The 13,821-nt window shown below is 40.1% G+C and overlaps 1 protein-coding gene across 20 annotated transcripts in view; it reads left to right on the top strand.

The window, feature by feature from the left end:
- The window catches only part of SOX5 (SRY-box transcription factor 5), a 721,637-nt gene that overhangs the window by 219,632 nt on the left and 488,184 nt on the right, over positions 1 to 13,821 (top strand). For 19 of the 20 annotated variants that reach the window (XM_072874906.1, XM_072874851.1, XM_072874898.1 and 16 more), the window contains one exon: positions 13,058 to 13,144. The gene's annotated coding sequence lies outside the window, so the exon portion shown is untranslated. Of the gene's footprint in view, positions 1 to 13,057; positions 13,145 to 13,821 lie in introns of those variants that run through there. The other variant, XM_072874915.1, reaches the window with a different exon arrangement.

Here is a 13,821-nt window from a genome sequence, read left to right on the forward strand (position 1 = left end):
GTGGCTTGGTGAGCACTTCCGCCAGCTCCCTCAGTGCCCTTGGGTGGATCCCATCTGGCCCCATTGACTTGTGTGTGTCTAAGTGGTGTAGCAGGTCACTAACCATTTCCCCCTGGATTATGGGGGGTCCATTCTGCTCCCCATCCCTGTCTTCCAGCTCAAGGGGCTGGGTACCCAGAGAACAACTGATCTTACTATTAAAGACCGAGGCAAAGAAGGCATTGAGTACCTCAGCCTTTTCCTCATCCTTTGTCACTGTGTTTCCCCCCGCGTCCAATCAAGGAATAAAAGGAGAATATGCAGTACTGAGGGGAAAAGGGCAATGGCCAGAATATGACTGTGTATTGTTCTGCTTTTGCAGTTTGGGTATGTGTGTTCATGTGTGTAAAGATACCTTACAGAATCAGAATATGCAGCAATATGGAAGATGTTACTGACATGTGTATATAATGTATGGTATTATATACAGAAACTGTTTGTTAAATGAACACTAAGATTGTGAAGTCAGGCACTCAAAGCATAGGAAATGCCAGAATTAGATTTGTCTGCACAACCTTAATTCAGCCCCTTTGTGCATATGCATTATGATACAGTCTTTAATTACATGATCACATATCAGACCACTGAAATGATGGTGCTGACAGAATGAGAAGATATTAAATATTTTTTTTTTTAAATCCTTATTGTTTGTGTGGCCCTGTGGCAGGCATATTCTTGCACACATTCAAACCCCATCTTAAAAACAGTAATTCCATAATATTATTGGTATAATAAATACATGTGAAAATTAATAACTTCCTATGGACTTCTTTGTGTTGTTTATCACTAAATTATCTGTTTATTGTAAAGATATTAATTGATTCTCACGACATCCATCTTGTTGGCATTGTATACATTTTACAGATGGGGGAAAAAGTTTTTGAAGGGGAAGAGAACAGCCCAATTCACTCAAGTGCTACCTATGTAGCTACAGTCGACCTAAATCCTGGCAGCAATCCAGTTCATTTAAATCTGCCTAATTCTGTATATTTATTTGTCTGGGGGGTTCCTAGACCACCCAAAAGTGTTTGAACCCCCATACCCCAGAGGACTGCCCTTGCCACCTGGCTTAGGGGAACCCTGAGGAAAAGCATTTTCTACCCTTCTTCCAAAGCGAAGCTACTGTGCATCCAGGAGGCAAGAGCCACATGGCAAGCCAAGGCACCAAGCTGGCCTGGCAGTAGAGGGGCTGGGCTTTCAGTGGAGTGGTTGATCCCAGGTAGATATAGGCACTTAGCCTTTTCTGTTAGTTACCTTCTCGTCAGTTATCATCATGGGAATCTAGCTTCAGCAGAAAGGATTCTCTTGGAAGGCCTCTGTTCAGTCAGTGGAGAGAGGGAAATGCAGAGTTTCGTTGGACTAGACTTCTCCCCGCAAGTCTTCACAGGTACCTTTCTGCCTCCATTCAATGTGTAGGGAAGGTAACTGCTGTCATAGGCTTCTAAATGCATCTGGGTCAGATCTGACTTTCCAAAGTGTTGCTTTCACTTTATTATAACTGTTTGTATCTTTAAAATATAGCATCAGCTGACTGCAAAATATGGTATCCACAAGTATATGTTCAGGTGTACCAGGTCAGAAAGTGGGGCATGTATGACTAAGGGCTTCCTGCAAAGATTTTGGATTCCTGCAAAACTGTCCTCCTTTTGGCTTGCAAATCTCTGCCGCCTTCAATTCTCATATTCCAGTACTTAAAACGAATGAGTTAATGGTCCAGTAGGCAACTTTGTCTTTAAGTATGCAACTCATGTTCATTCCCAGAGCTGGCTCTTCTTGGGTGATATCCTTCTAGAAAAAATTGGAATGTGATCATGTAATTAGAGAGTATCGCAATGCATATGCACAGACTGAATCTTAGCTCATGCTTTCAATGGCTAAATTAGGAATGATTGTACAATCTTAAGTATAGTATTTTGTAATTAAGTATAGTATTTTGTTGAATGCTCACTTTTATTCAGCCTTTTTTAACCAGGGAATTTTTATAATGTAAAGCTGAAAAATAAGAATATTATCCTGTACCGCTCTACTGCCTTTTCCTTGTCACTTAGGTCATAAGAGGGCTTTTACTTACAGATACTCAGTAGAGAGCACTGCCACCTGAGCTGGTGGAGTAATTGCTGGTAGTAGGCTATTACTGCTGCACGCACTGGCCACAAAGAGGTGTTTCTGCTGGTAGTTGTGAACAGCAGCACATGGGTTGAGTTGGTCAGAAGTCCAGCAGTTAACTCCAGGTTGTGGGGGTAGTGTCCTCTGGCAGTTCTGATGCATTCTGCCGGGCATTCTAACTTATTTTTGTCTTTCTCATCTTCACATGTGCTAAGAAGCTCCTCTGCTCCTGCCAGCCCCTGTTGCTCCTTTTTTCTTAGTGCTGCTTTTCTGTGCTTTAGGTCTTTCCCTTGAGTCAGGTTGCTTTATCTGTCTTTACAACTTGGAAGCAAGCAGAGGGGTGTGAAGTTCACTGTCTTGCTAGTGCTTTCCAGTGCTAACACCTGGGAGCTTTCTGATGACTCGGAAGAGCTGCTGGAGGAGAGGCTTGTGAAGCCTTTGGAGTGAAGCAGGTTGGCACGATAGGGGTGGCGTGCAGAGCTGTGCAGGATGGAGCATGCCCAACGTACCAGGCCGTTCAGTCTGTTACGCTGATTGTCAGCAGGTCTTTTCTGCATATGTGCAAACTGAGAGCCTCCCCTTCCCCAGACTTGGACTACATTCAGGTAGCAAAGGGCAAGTCACAAGGGTCGCATTCCCCCAGTCATGTTTCCAGGTCATCCAAGAATGGTTTAAGCGAAGTCCCTTCACAGCCAGGGTGACCTAAGAGGATGTGTGGCTCAGGTCATGAACGGTAAGGCATTTAGCCACAGTAGTTCAGTTTTTCAATTTTTGTACTCATTGTTGTGGTAGTATTGGCTGCTGCATCTCTTTTCTTAATATAAAGTATATATTATGTTGGGCTAACCACAGTTAGGAGTGTGGCATTTCTGATGAAGTGGTGGTAAAGGTTTGACCCTCAGTGGTGCACTTCCTGCTGATACTTACAGCAGATATTTGTGGAGAAATGCAAACTACATAACGGAGGCTTTGCAGCATAGGTTGGAGAGAATTCTGTCCTCTGAAGAGGACTAGTGCAGAGGTATAGTGAATTACTCTAAACTTTACTTTGCCTTTTACTCTGGGGCTGCTTTGCTGACTGGTTGCCTGTACTGCAGTTGTTAAAGTAAGAAATACTGCTTTGCATTCAAGGAAGCAGATTTTCATGGTTGCATCTGAAAAAATTGTCGTAGCTGAAATAAGCAACATTATCAGCAATATAAATTTTCAAAAATAATCTGTATTAAACTATTATAATTCCAGTTTGGAGTATGTAAGGTGCAGCCATATTTGGAGGTTCTAGTCAGCCTGTTGTATTGGTGATTATATACTGCGAGGAGGGATGAGGGTTTGCTGCTTTGCCAGTTTTAATAGAGGCGAGGTAACTAATTTGATTCTAGATACTCTCATCATGAGTTGCTTGAAGGTGTTCAAATTTGCTTATGAAATAGTCCCTTCTGAGCTAAGGAGATGGAAATGAGACACTAAAAGGCTTTCTTGAAGTGCTTCCATGTTTCTCAGCTCAGAACATCACATTTGATATTAATATTAGGTACTGAGGCAAAGTCATCAAGTAGAAAAGGGAGGAAATGTAGAAATAGTCATTTTCTTGTGTGTTTCCTCAGGATGCTATTTTGAGGCTTTAAAAAAAATTCATGCTTTGCTGATGAGGCTGCTGTAAACCAGGGAAGTGGCAGATGTAATTTAAGTCCCAGGGCCCTGCCCTAGAAGAGGTCCAATACTGGCAGCATACATATTGCTTATATGAAGGCGAACAGATGGATACATTTGGTCAATTCTGCCGATTTCATATGGAAACCTTCAGAATTTTTCTTACTGTTTTGAGTGGAATACTTAAATCTGTTATCTGCTGAGAGTCTGTATTTGCCTGGGATGGGTGCTTTTGTAGCTTTGAGCAGGGAGCATTGCTTTACTGTGGATGTCTTCAGATCAGATCTGTTTATCTGACTGATGGAAGTTTCCCCCCATTCCCCCCCCCCCATACTCCAGGACCAATTCAGCTACTGGAGGAGTGAGCTGGATTTTGTTCAGCTTCTGTGGCATGAGAACTGTCAGCTGAGTCTTAATCATGGAGTTATTACTGGTAGTGAAAATGCAGGAAAGAGAAGAAATCCAGCTTGCTTTTCAGATGCTAGATTGATTGCAGAGGCACGTTTTGGTTATTGTTGGGGTGGGGAGGGGAGAGGAAGGAGGAGATGGGGAGAACAAAAACATCGTATTTTCTTTAATTAAGAAAAACACTAATTTTCTGATACTAATTCATGCTAAATTCTTGCTGACAGTTTTTAATGTTTCCCAACTCAAAACAACTGAAAGCAATCAAGTGAAGAGAGAAGAATGGAGAATCAAAGAGGAGGGGTGTAGCTGTATTAGAAGAACACAGCTTGAAGTGTTAATACTTAGTCTGAGGGGAAAAAAAAGGTGGGATTAATCTGTAATGCCTGAAATTAGCCGGTTTTGACTGTCCTCATAGGTTAGTGTGCGTGCACATGTGTGCACGTGTGCAATGATCTAATCATGTATGTTATCTATTGCGTCAAGGAAGGAACTGGCGTATGACTAAATCATTCTAAAAGTCTATTATACCGATGTGCCAGTATCTGTATTGTCATCTAGCTGTCTTTTTTCAAGTGTATAGCATATAAAAATATATACATCAAGTATTTAGACACTATCAATGACAGCTCTGTTCAGTATCAAAGTTCTTAAAGAAACTCTTCTCTTGCAGTTGGAATCATGTAAGAAATGGGATACTTTTATCAGAAAGTTTTAGCTTTAAAGCTTTCCAGGAAAGCTGTAAACAAAGCAGGAAAAAAATTGAAATCTCTGATATTAAAAGCATGCTTCTATGAAGATTGCAGTTGTGTGAGTGCTCATTTCTTTTTTAAAGAAAAAAAATTATTTGAACCATTAGCGACAATAACTTTCATTGAAAATGGGGGTTAGAAAAGAAGAGTAGAAGCCGAGCTCATTGGGAAAGAGAAAGAGGGCTTGAATTTGACAAAATAATTTCTTCTCTGTTCCCATCTCATGCTCTTGAGCTGCATACTTCTCACAAAAACAACTCCACCCGCTGTTGTAGAAAAAGGCCATCTCTAGGTACCTTCTCTGGAGGTTTTGTTTTGATAGTGCTAGTGCTAGTTTTGGGGATTAACATGAATAGCCCCATCAAAGTTTGTTAAGACGTGGTACCAATACAGAAAGATCCATGTATACTATTTAAAATACACTTGTTAACAGAGATTTAACAGTCATTTCATTCTCCACTGTTCATCACATTCACACATGTGGGATGGGCATTAACAGATTGAGCTACATCTTTTCATTTCAATTCTGTGGCAGCATCTCTTTGCAGGAATATTTTATGTGGTAATAATTTTCTTCCTATTACAGATTTTCTAACTATGTTAATGGCAGTAGACTGGCCACAGAGACATTCGTGAGAACTACCTTTGCAGTGACATTTAAACAATTTATTTGATCTTGCTTTAGCTTACCTGCTCATGCCTTTTTTACTCTGTTGTCGACCTTAGGAGAACTTCGTGTATAATCATGGGTCTTTCAATCACATTTAACTTAACAAAATGGTATGCAAATTTCTGTGATATGTCATTTCTGAACTCTTTGGGATTTACTGTGTGTATGCTGTCAGGTGGATACCCCTTGGCTGTATGGGCGTGTTTGAGTAGCAGCTGCCTGGCAGCTCCGAGGCCAGTTGTAGAAGGCAGTGTGTCTTAGCTGAGGATGCTCTCTTTTATGGGTATGCAGTTGTTGGATGTGCCTTGACTTACCCAAAGCAGGAGGTGCTATCAATGGCCTTTTTTGTGTGTGTGTTTGTGTGTGTATGATAATGGAAAAAGCAGAGCAGAGAAAGGTTGATGGCAAGGGGGGAGTTCTATGTATCTCACACTTACCATTGTTGTATTGATCATCTTCTTGTCATTTAGAGAAATTGAAAGTTGTGGATTTGTGCCTGAAATGTGTTACTGGTGTGGGAGTGCTCTTGGCTAAAAGCCTAAAATGAGGACTTTTGCTCTGTGAGGGCGTATCTTGTCTTGTGCTTGGTGTAGCTTTTCCCATACTGGACCATGTGTAAGAGTCTTCTTAGGATGAGAATGGTTAAAACCAATTACCACTGGCACTACAGTTGTTAACACTTGTATCAGTTTCTATCAGAATCTTGTATCAGTTTCTATCAGAATCAAAAGTCCTAGTGTAAAGTGGTGTTATAAAACCATCCAAGCCAAAACCAGGGAAACCGAAAGGCAAGAAATTAACTTAATTAATTGGCAAAAAATATATTTATCAGCTTGTTGATTTTTAGTATAATTCATGGAAATGAATTCTGTGAAATTTTCACTCTGTGACAGCTGATTGGGTGGGAAAAAAGTAGGATCGCGGCTGAATGTTTACATTGAGAGGAACATTCCCATTCGTTAAAAATAAAAACCTTGGACCTAACATCACTGAAATGTGTGTATGTGTGTTACCTGCTGTATTATGTCCCCTAGCTGGGAAACACTTGAAGCACATGATTAATCTCTTCAATTTCTGTTGAAATAATAATGCTTTTTTAAACCAAAAGATAAGCCCACATGTTTTAGGTTTGGCTTTTTCATAAACAGTTGTAGAATGAGGTGCAGCTTACTCTGCTGGCTGTATTTCATGCCTTTTCATTTCCTAATCCTGGTCATGAAAACAGAGTTACTACCTCAGAAAGTTATGTGAAAAGAAAGCTGGTTGCTTGGATGGGTCATACTGCTGGCCTTAACATGTGTTTGTGCACAATGTGTTGTTACTGCATTACTGAACTGGATTCTTTGTCCACATGTAATAGCCTGCCTACAAACGATAATAATCGCTGTACGTGTCACGTTCAGTTCTCTACAGCACTGAAGCTCCTCTGTCGAAGGGGAAAATTCAAAGCAATCATCAGTTCTCCTAAAATTGCCAGTTTTGGTTTCCATGTTCATACCAATTTAGTGTCTGGGTCTGATTTTTCCATTATCCTGCATCTTGTATATAACTATGGTTTGCTGTCAGAAATGAGTAGTCCAAGGATAAGACAAGGGAAAATCAAGCTTTCTGTCCCTGGGGTAAAGGAAATTATACGTAGTTCAACTTTCTCAAGTGACAACATTCATTAGGCTGTTGCTACAGATATCTGTATGTAGGCACAGATAAGTTGGTATTTTCTGGGCACTTCCAGTAATAAAATCCTAACTCAGTGTTTACAGAAGATGTTTAAGCTTTTTTCAGTGATTCGTTCACATGTAGCTTTTCTTTAAAAAAACTTTGATGGAAATGTGCAATCACAGAAAGCTAAACTGAGGGTCCACTGTGAATTTCCTCAGATTTCCTTCTACTTTTGCCTCCTTCCTTTGGACACGGGTGTGGGTCCTGCTTAACATATACTCAACCTGTGTGTACATTCTGGGTGCTCCCATCTGGGGTCTGCGTTAGTACCAGCTCCGCTGTTGCCATATGCAGAGCACCTTAGCCATCTCTCTACCGAAAAGACCCAGAGTTGAAGATATGATTGTGGGGAGGGAAGAGGTAGTCCTTTGCATTTATTTATTTATTTCCTTGCATGATTTTTGTTTTGCTTTTTTGGTTTAGTTTTATTTGTTTGGGCAAGTTTCTTGCCATTTACCTTTGCATTTGCATTTCCTATTGATTGGCAATTTTTAAACTGTTTATTGTGCTCTTTTGTTTAGCTGTTCAAGAGCTAAAACAAAAGCCACCAGGCCCTGTGAGGGACACATTTGCATGCGGCGAACGTTGCCCGAGGAAAAAGTAATTGCTAATGCATATTTATGTGGCACAAATTTGCCATTTGTTTATGCATAAAATTATCAATAGTGCAGGGCGGCCCAGCCGTAGAAAATGGTGACCTTTTTAGCTTAATAAATAGAAATCAGCTGTTATTGTGAAGAGATCAGCCATTTATTCTGTGTTGAGGGACACTGTCGGGAAAATGTAGATTGGTGCCGGCAATATCATTAAATGGAAGGCCAGTGACCCTTTCGGTATAGTCTATTATACTTTATCTAATAGGGGATAAATGACTCTGGTTGGCAAATAGATTAAAAAAAAAAAAAGGGAGAAAAAAGAAAAAAGAAAAAAAACAACCCCACCTCTCCAGACTTCTCTCTTATTCCTCAGCCATATGAACAGGTAGATACTGAGGAGGTAATCTTGCACACACCAGCTGGTATTTTTCTAGCAGAAAAGTGACTTTAAAAACAAACAACAACAACAAAAAAACCCCAACCCCCAAGCCCACTCTGTTTAGACTAGTTTTGACTGTTTTGGAGTGGGAAAAACAACTAGAGCCAGCCTGTGATTCTTCCTAGTTCATGCCATCAAAAGCAATGTTCTGAAAGGCCCGTACAAGGATCAGATTTTGGCTCGTGAAATGAGAACTCATAGTTTGAAAGTAGGAGGTAGGGTCTTTTCTGAAGACAACAGGTTTTCAAAACCAGTTATGCTTTTTTCTTACATGCATTCAATTTTTTAAGAGTGGATAAAAATTTGCCAGTTTATACCCCAAGACACTGAAGACCTCATCTGCTGAAGACGTAGCAACACAGTTTTCTTTATGCTGCTCCGCTAATTCACCTCAGTCTTAATGGGGAGACTTAAGACTTGAAGAGTTAAAAACTAACAGCCGTAAGCCTCAGGAAGTTCTTGTGAAAATGAAAGTATACGCAGAAAACCTCATGTTTCTATGTTTCTCTCATTCTGTTCTCTATAGTGCACTGCACCGTGCATAACTGGAAGCAGCTTTAACCACGCCACAGGTGAAATGCGGAGAGATGTGAGTCACAGTGACTGTAAATGGTTGCGTTTTCTGTGCGCACTGTGTGGTGGGCTGGGCGTTTGACTTTTTTTTTTTTTTTTAATCCCTGAGAAAGATCCAGCAGATGTTTGCAATGGCAGTATTTTACTTCGCAAAGGCTATGTTAGATTATGAGATAGACTTATTTGCATACGCAGCCTGGTTAGGTGAGATGAGATCCCACCTACCACCACTGCCCACCTTCAGAAGATGGAGGCTGGCCTCTGCCCACCCTTCTCCCTTGTGCTTTCAGAAAGTCCTGCTGTTATTCTGTGCTGGGGAAAGGCTGATCAGAGTCATTTTGGGGCTTTGCTCTGTTTGCTTCTTAAAAAAACGATCACAAGGTAATGTTGTCATAATCATGAAAAGCCACCACAATGTTTGCCACTGAGTGATGTCATCCCGGTGGCCTCAGTAAAGAGGCAAAGGGTTGAACAGGACAAATGAACTTGCAGATTGCATGAGAGGAAGCCTCTTTGAGGTAAGGTTGTCTGGGGATGATGGTGTGGAGGTTGTGGTCAGAGGCAGGACTTCTGTCTTGAAGGCTGTTGATCTGTTTTCACCACTATTAAAATTCAGGGAAAGTTTAAAAAAAAAATCATTTTAGTAAAATATAATACAATACATAAAACTTAGTATAGGCTATATTATACATTTGATGATGTATTACGCTCTATAATAATGTTGTAGAAGCCTTTGTAAGAATGTGTGCTACAGTTCGAGACTTCTTCATACCTAAAATTTTCTCTCGTATTGAGACAGTTTTTTGGAAGGGGTTTCTTCAATCTCCTGTTTGTACTTTTCCATGCATTTAACTCCTGTGCACAGAGCTCTTGCCTGCTTCTGGAATGCTGCCTTTGCAGTCCTCCCAAATAATGGTCCCCAAACCGTGTTGCTGTAGAAATGAAAACATTGTAGGACATGTTATGGAAATAGAGAGAAAAGTCGAAGAAAGAGCTAAAAGTATATATTTTCTTAGTTACATCCTATGGATCCCATAGTTAAGATGAAAGTGAATTTAATTGCGGAGTAGGATCTAGGTTTCTTCACATGGCAAGAGGTCCTTTTTTTTTTCTTTTGCTGGTTCTGTCGCTCCACTCAAGACCATAGCCAAGAACCACAATTTCTGAAGTCTCTATTAATGTTTGGGGATTACCTTATCTTCTCGTTAATAAACAGTTGTAATTAGGTGGTACTTTACCTTTACAAGCACATTTTTGTTTTTACTTCAATAAATTAATTAAGCTTTGCTTATTCCAAGTAGATCTGATTTTTCCAAAGGGTCTTTTCCCATGCAGGTATCTCCAGCTCTGCTCCTGAAAAAAGATATTCCTCTACATGTTAAAGCTCACAGCCAGTTGTTAGCCTCAGTTTTGCTTTTTCTTTTCTAACAGTCATAAAACAACCCTTTTGAAGTGTGCTGTTTGACATCATCTAGAAAGTTTTGTGTAGATAAAATTAAAAACTAAAAAAAGCTTAAGTCGGTTGTGTGGGAGTAAACTGGGGGCCACACTGTTGTAAACTAATCTGGATCCAGATGAGATTGTAGCTCAGGATATTATTATTTATTATTTATTATTTATTATTTATTATTTATTATTATTATTTTTTATTATTATTTAGTACAGCTACTGTTGTTATTACTACATGTTTTTTGTTGTATCTGTACCTGCCCAGGCCTGGTTGTGGAAGATACTGTTTTCCTGTGCTAAGTACAGAGAAATAGAAAGCAAGGCTTCTTCAAAAATCTAGAAATATCTAGGTTTATGGAAAATCACAAAAGTTTTGTAAAGAGGAGTTGGTTAAGGGAGGAGAGACAGGACAAGGATGAGCAAGTATCACTGATCAAAGTTTGTAGCAGAAAAAGCACAAGAATGAGCAAAAGGAGTATTACTTTTTCTTTATATTCTGCTTATATGAAGAGGACAGGGGGTAGCACCGTGCCTTGGTTCCAGGTTGCCGGGAAAGACAAAAACATGATGGGGAATATTCGTTTACTGTAAACAAGCCATACAGGTCTGATTGTCCTGTGACCTCTGTTCATTGTCCCGGGACCTCATCCCAAGTAGGAGTGAGTTGGGTGGGGCTTGTTCTTTCCTCAGCTCCTGGTGCATATCTGCTGTATTAATAATGTGTTTAGTTAGGGAAGGAAGATAAAGCACAAATTTTATATTATGCTTCTTAGTTGATGAGTGTTTAATAAGATAACCAAGTAACAAGAGTTAAGCAATTTATATTTTCTGGTTCTTTGAGATGCTGGTAACCAGGTAGTCTGATAGGTCCTGCAGATCTTGACCTTTCTTTGTAAAAGGAAATTTTGATGACTTATCCTCACTGAAGAGTGACTTTTTCCCCCCTTCTTCAACATAGATTTATTTGAAAAGCCCATAGAGATATTCAACTTTCTAAAAGCAGAAATTCACGTTTGAGGAAATTTCTATACAAAATATAGAGAACACATTTCCGTTTGCTCATCTGATTGCTCAAAAATAATATAGGAAATTGAGGTTTATCTTCACAGTTTGCCTGCAAGCAGAGCTCAGTATGAACCAGGGATGGTTGTCTTTTGAAACCTCATGCACTAGCCTGCTCTTGGTGACAGTCTTATGTGCTGCTGTGTTTCACGGAGCGCTCTGAGCTTTAGGGCTGGCAAAGAAATTCCATCAAGTTAAACCAGTAAAGTGCCTGGTTTTATATATTGAGGTTACTGATTTCAGAATTTGGTTGGGTGTGTGTTTTGTAGTTTAAAAATAAAATAAATTCCTGTTTATTGTTATTCATACATATGTTTCATAGTACATATTATTTGTTTTGGTTAGACTAGATTGATATTAATAGATTGTAACACAGTTTAGGGATGCAAAACCTGACTGAAAGGACAGCCTTCACACCTGAGCTGGTGCAGACTTTGGCTTGTGTGAACTTGGCATGTCATGTCACAAGTATGGTCTCAGACTTGCTTATGCAACTGTGTTCATGTGGTCCAGCTAAACAACAGTAGTACTAGAGATTTTTTGTTTTCACATCACTGCTTTGATGTGCACATAAAACTTATTTCCCCAGTTTTGCAACCGGGTAAACTGAGGCACAAAGCTAGTAACGGGGAGCCTATGGCTAGGCAGGGCCACCTGGGTCAAACAGTCCAGTTGCACTTTTCCATGCAACAGTGTCACAGGCCTCTGCAGAGGCATCCCAGCTCCTACCTCATGCATCCCACACATGTACACCTCGTGCCACAAAACACTTCTCCCCTCTCTGCTGAAGGCTTGGGGATAAAACAGCAGCAGCCATAACTGTAATAGGTGCCCAGAGAGATCTGGGGTGCATCACACTCCTGAACTGTGGAGGATGAGGTGGGGTTTGGGAAGTCATGCTGTCTAATGTTAGTCATTGAAGTTCTGGGCTTTGTCATACCTGGGGGAGATGCCACTCCATCACCCGTGCAGGAAGCTCAAGTGCAGCTTAGAGAGCCTCTAGGCAGGGGTCTAGAGAGCTCTAGAGAGCTCTAGGGCTCTAGAGAGCCTCTAGGCATGGAGTAAACGTGTGAGTAACCCTCCTACGTACAGGGTGACAGCTGAGAGCAGAGGCAAATGCAGAGGACTTCTTGCTCCCAGTGCTGTACTTGCACCACTAACCATGCTAAACAGGCTAATCATGCAAGCATGTTAGGCTGGGGATATAAAAACAGCATCAGTGAGTGTAGATTAGCTGTTTAAACACTCAAGAGAAACAGGAATATATAGTCATATTTTTCTCCTAGTTCAATCTTTGTATTGATTTACCATGATAAGAGGTGCCACTTTAGTTCTAATAATGTCTACTTTTATTTTCTTTCCTTTTTTTTTCTTTTTTTCCTATTACATATTTCTATGGCAGCTTTTCCATGTGATATATTTTGGGTCACACATTAATTTACACCAGCCTCTGTTCTGCAAAAAAGAGTTCATGAACTAAATGAAAAGGAATGGGGAGGGGGGATGTCTAGCAGAGCCCAGGCTTTTGTTTCATGTTTTGGATGTATTTTCTTTTTAAAATAAAATTGTTGATATGCATTTGCTTTTATTTTTCTAGCCTTCCTCTTGCTGATGACCAGGTTCCTGTTTGATCCTGTTTACAAGCTTCCGAAGACTGAAAATAACCCCAACTCCTCTGCATTGGGTAGGAAAACAAAACCATCTAAAGACATACGGCAATTACTCTGGAGGGCTAGCAATATGGAAGAGTGTAGTATGAAGGAAGAGCTTGTGGAGAAAAAGGAGAAGGTTACTAGGTTACCACAAAAGACATTAGTGTACACAGTTTTTCTCACCCACTCTTTTGGACTGGTGAGGAGGGGGAGGAGTGGGCATATCAGCAAGTAAATAAGGATATTCTCCAGCGTGTGTATTCCCGGTGTAAATGTTTTAAGTTTATCTATACTTTCTGTTACTCATTCAAGCTGCTTTGCAGTTCTATTTCAATCTATTCAAATCCCCAAAAGGATAACTTTAAAAGATTTTTGCGTTTGGGGGTTTTTTCTCTAAAATTTACTGGCAAGATAAAGAATTTTCCCTAAATTACTATAAACTTGTGGATATATGTGCAACATTTCAGTAGTATTGATGTGTAAGTTTATATATCCCAAGTACTAAATTTTTACAAATACTTTATAAAATGGCATTTCTTGCAGCTAGGGAGAGTTGATGGGGAACAAGCTGGTTAAATGTTGTTGGCCTGACAGGAGACTCAGATACAGGTAATCCCATGGTTAATGTGTCTGCTCGATCCTGTAGTAGTCTTTGTGCTTAAACTGACTGCCATGAATACTAAATGTTTGCAGAATTAAGGTTTCAAAG

Source organism: Ciconia boyciana, chromosome 1 (assembly GCF_034638445.1).
Source record: "Ciconia boyciana chromosome 1, ASM3463844v1, whole genome shotgun sequence".
In the NCBI taxonomy this organism is placed as follows: domain Eukaryota; kingdom Metazoa; phylum Chordata; class Aves; order Ciconiiformes; family Ciconiidae; genus Ciconia; species Ciconia boyciana.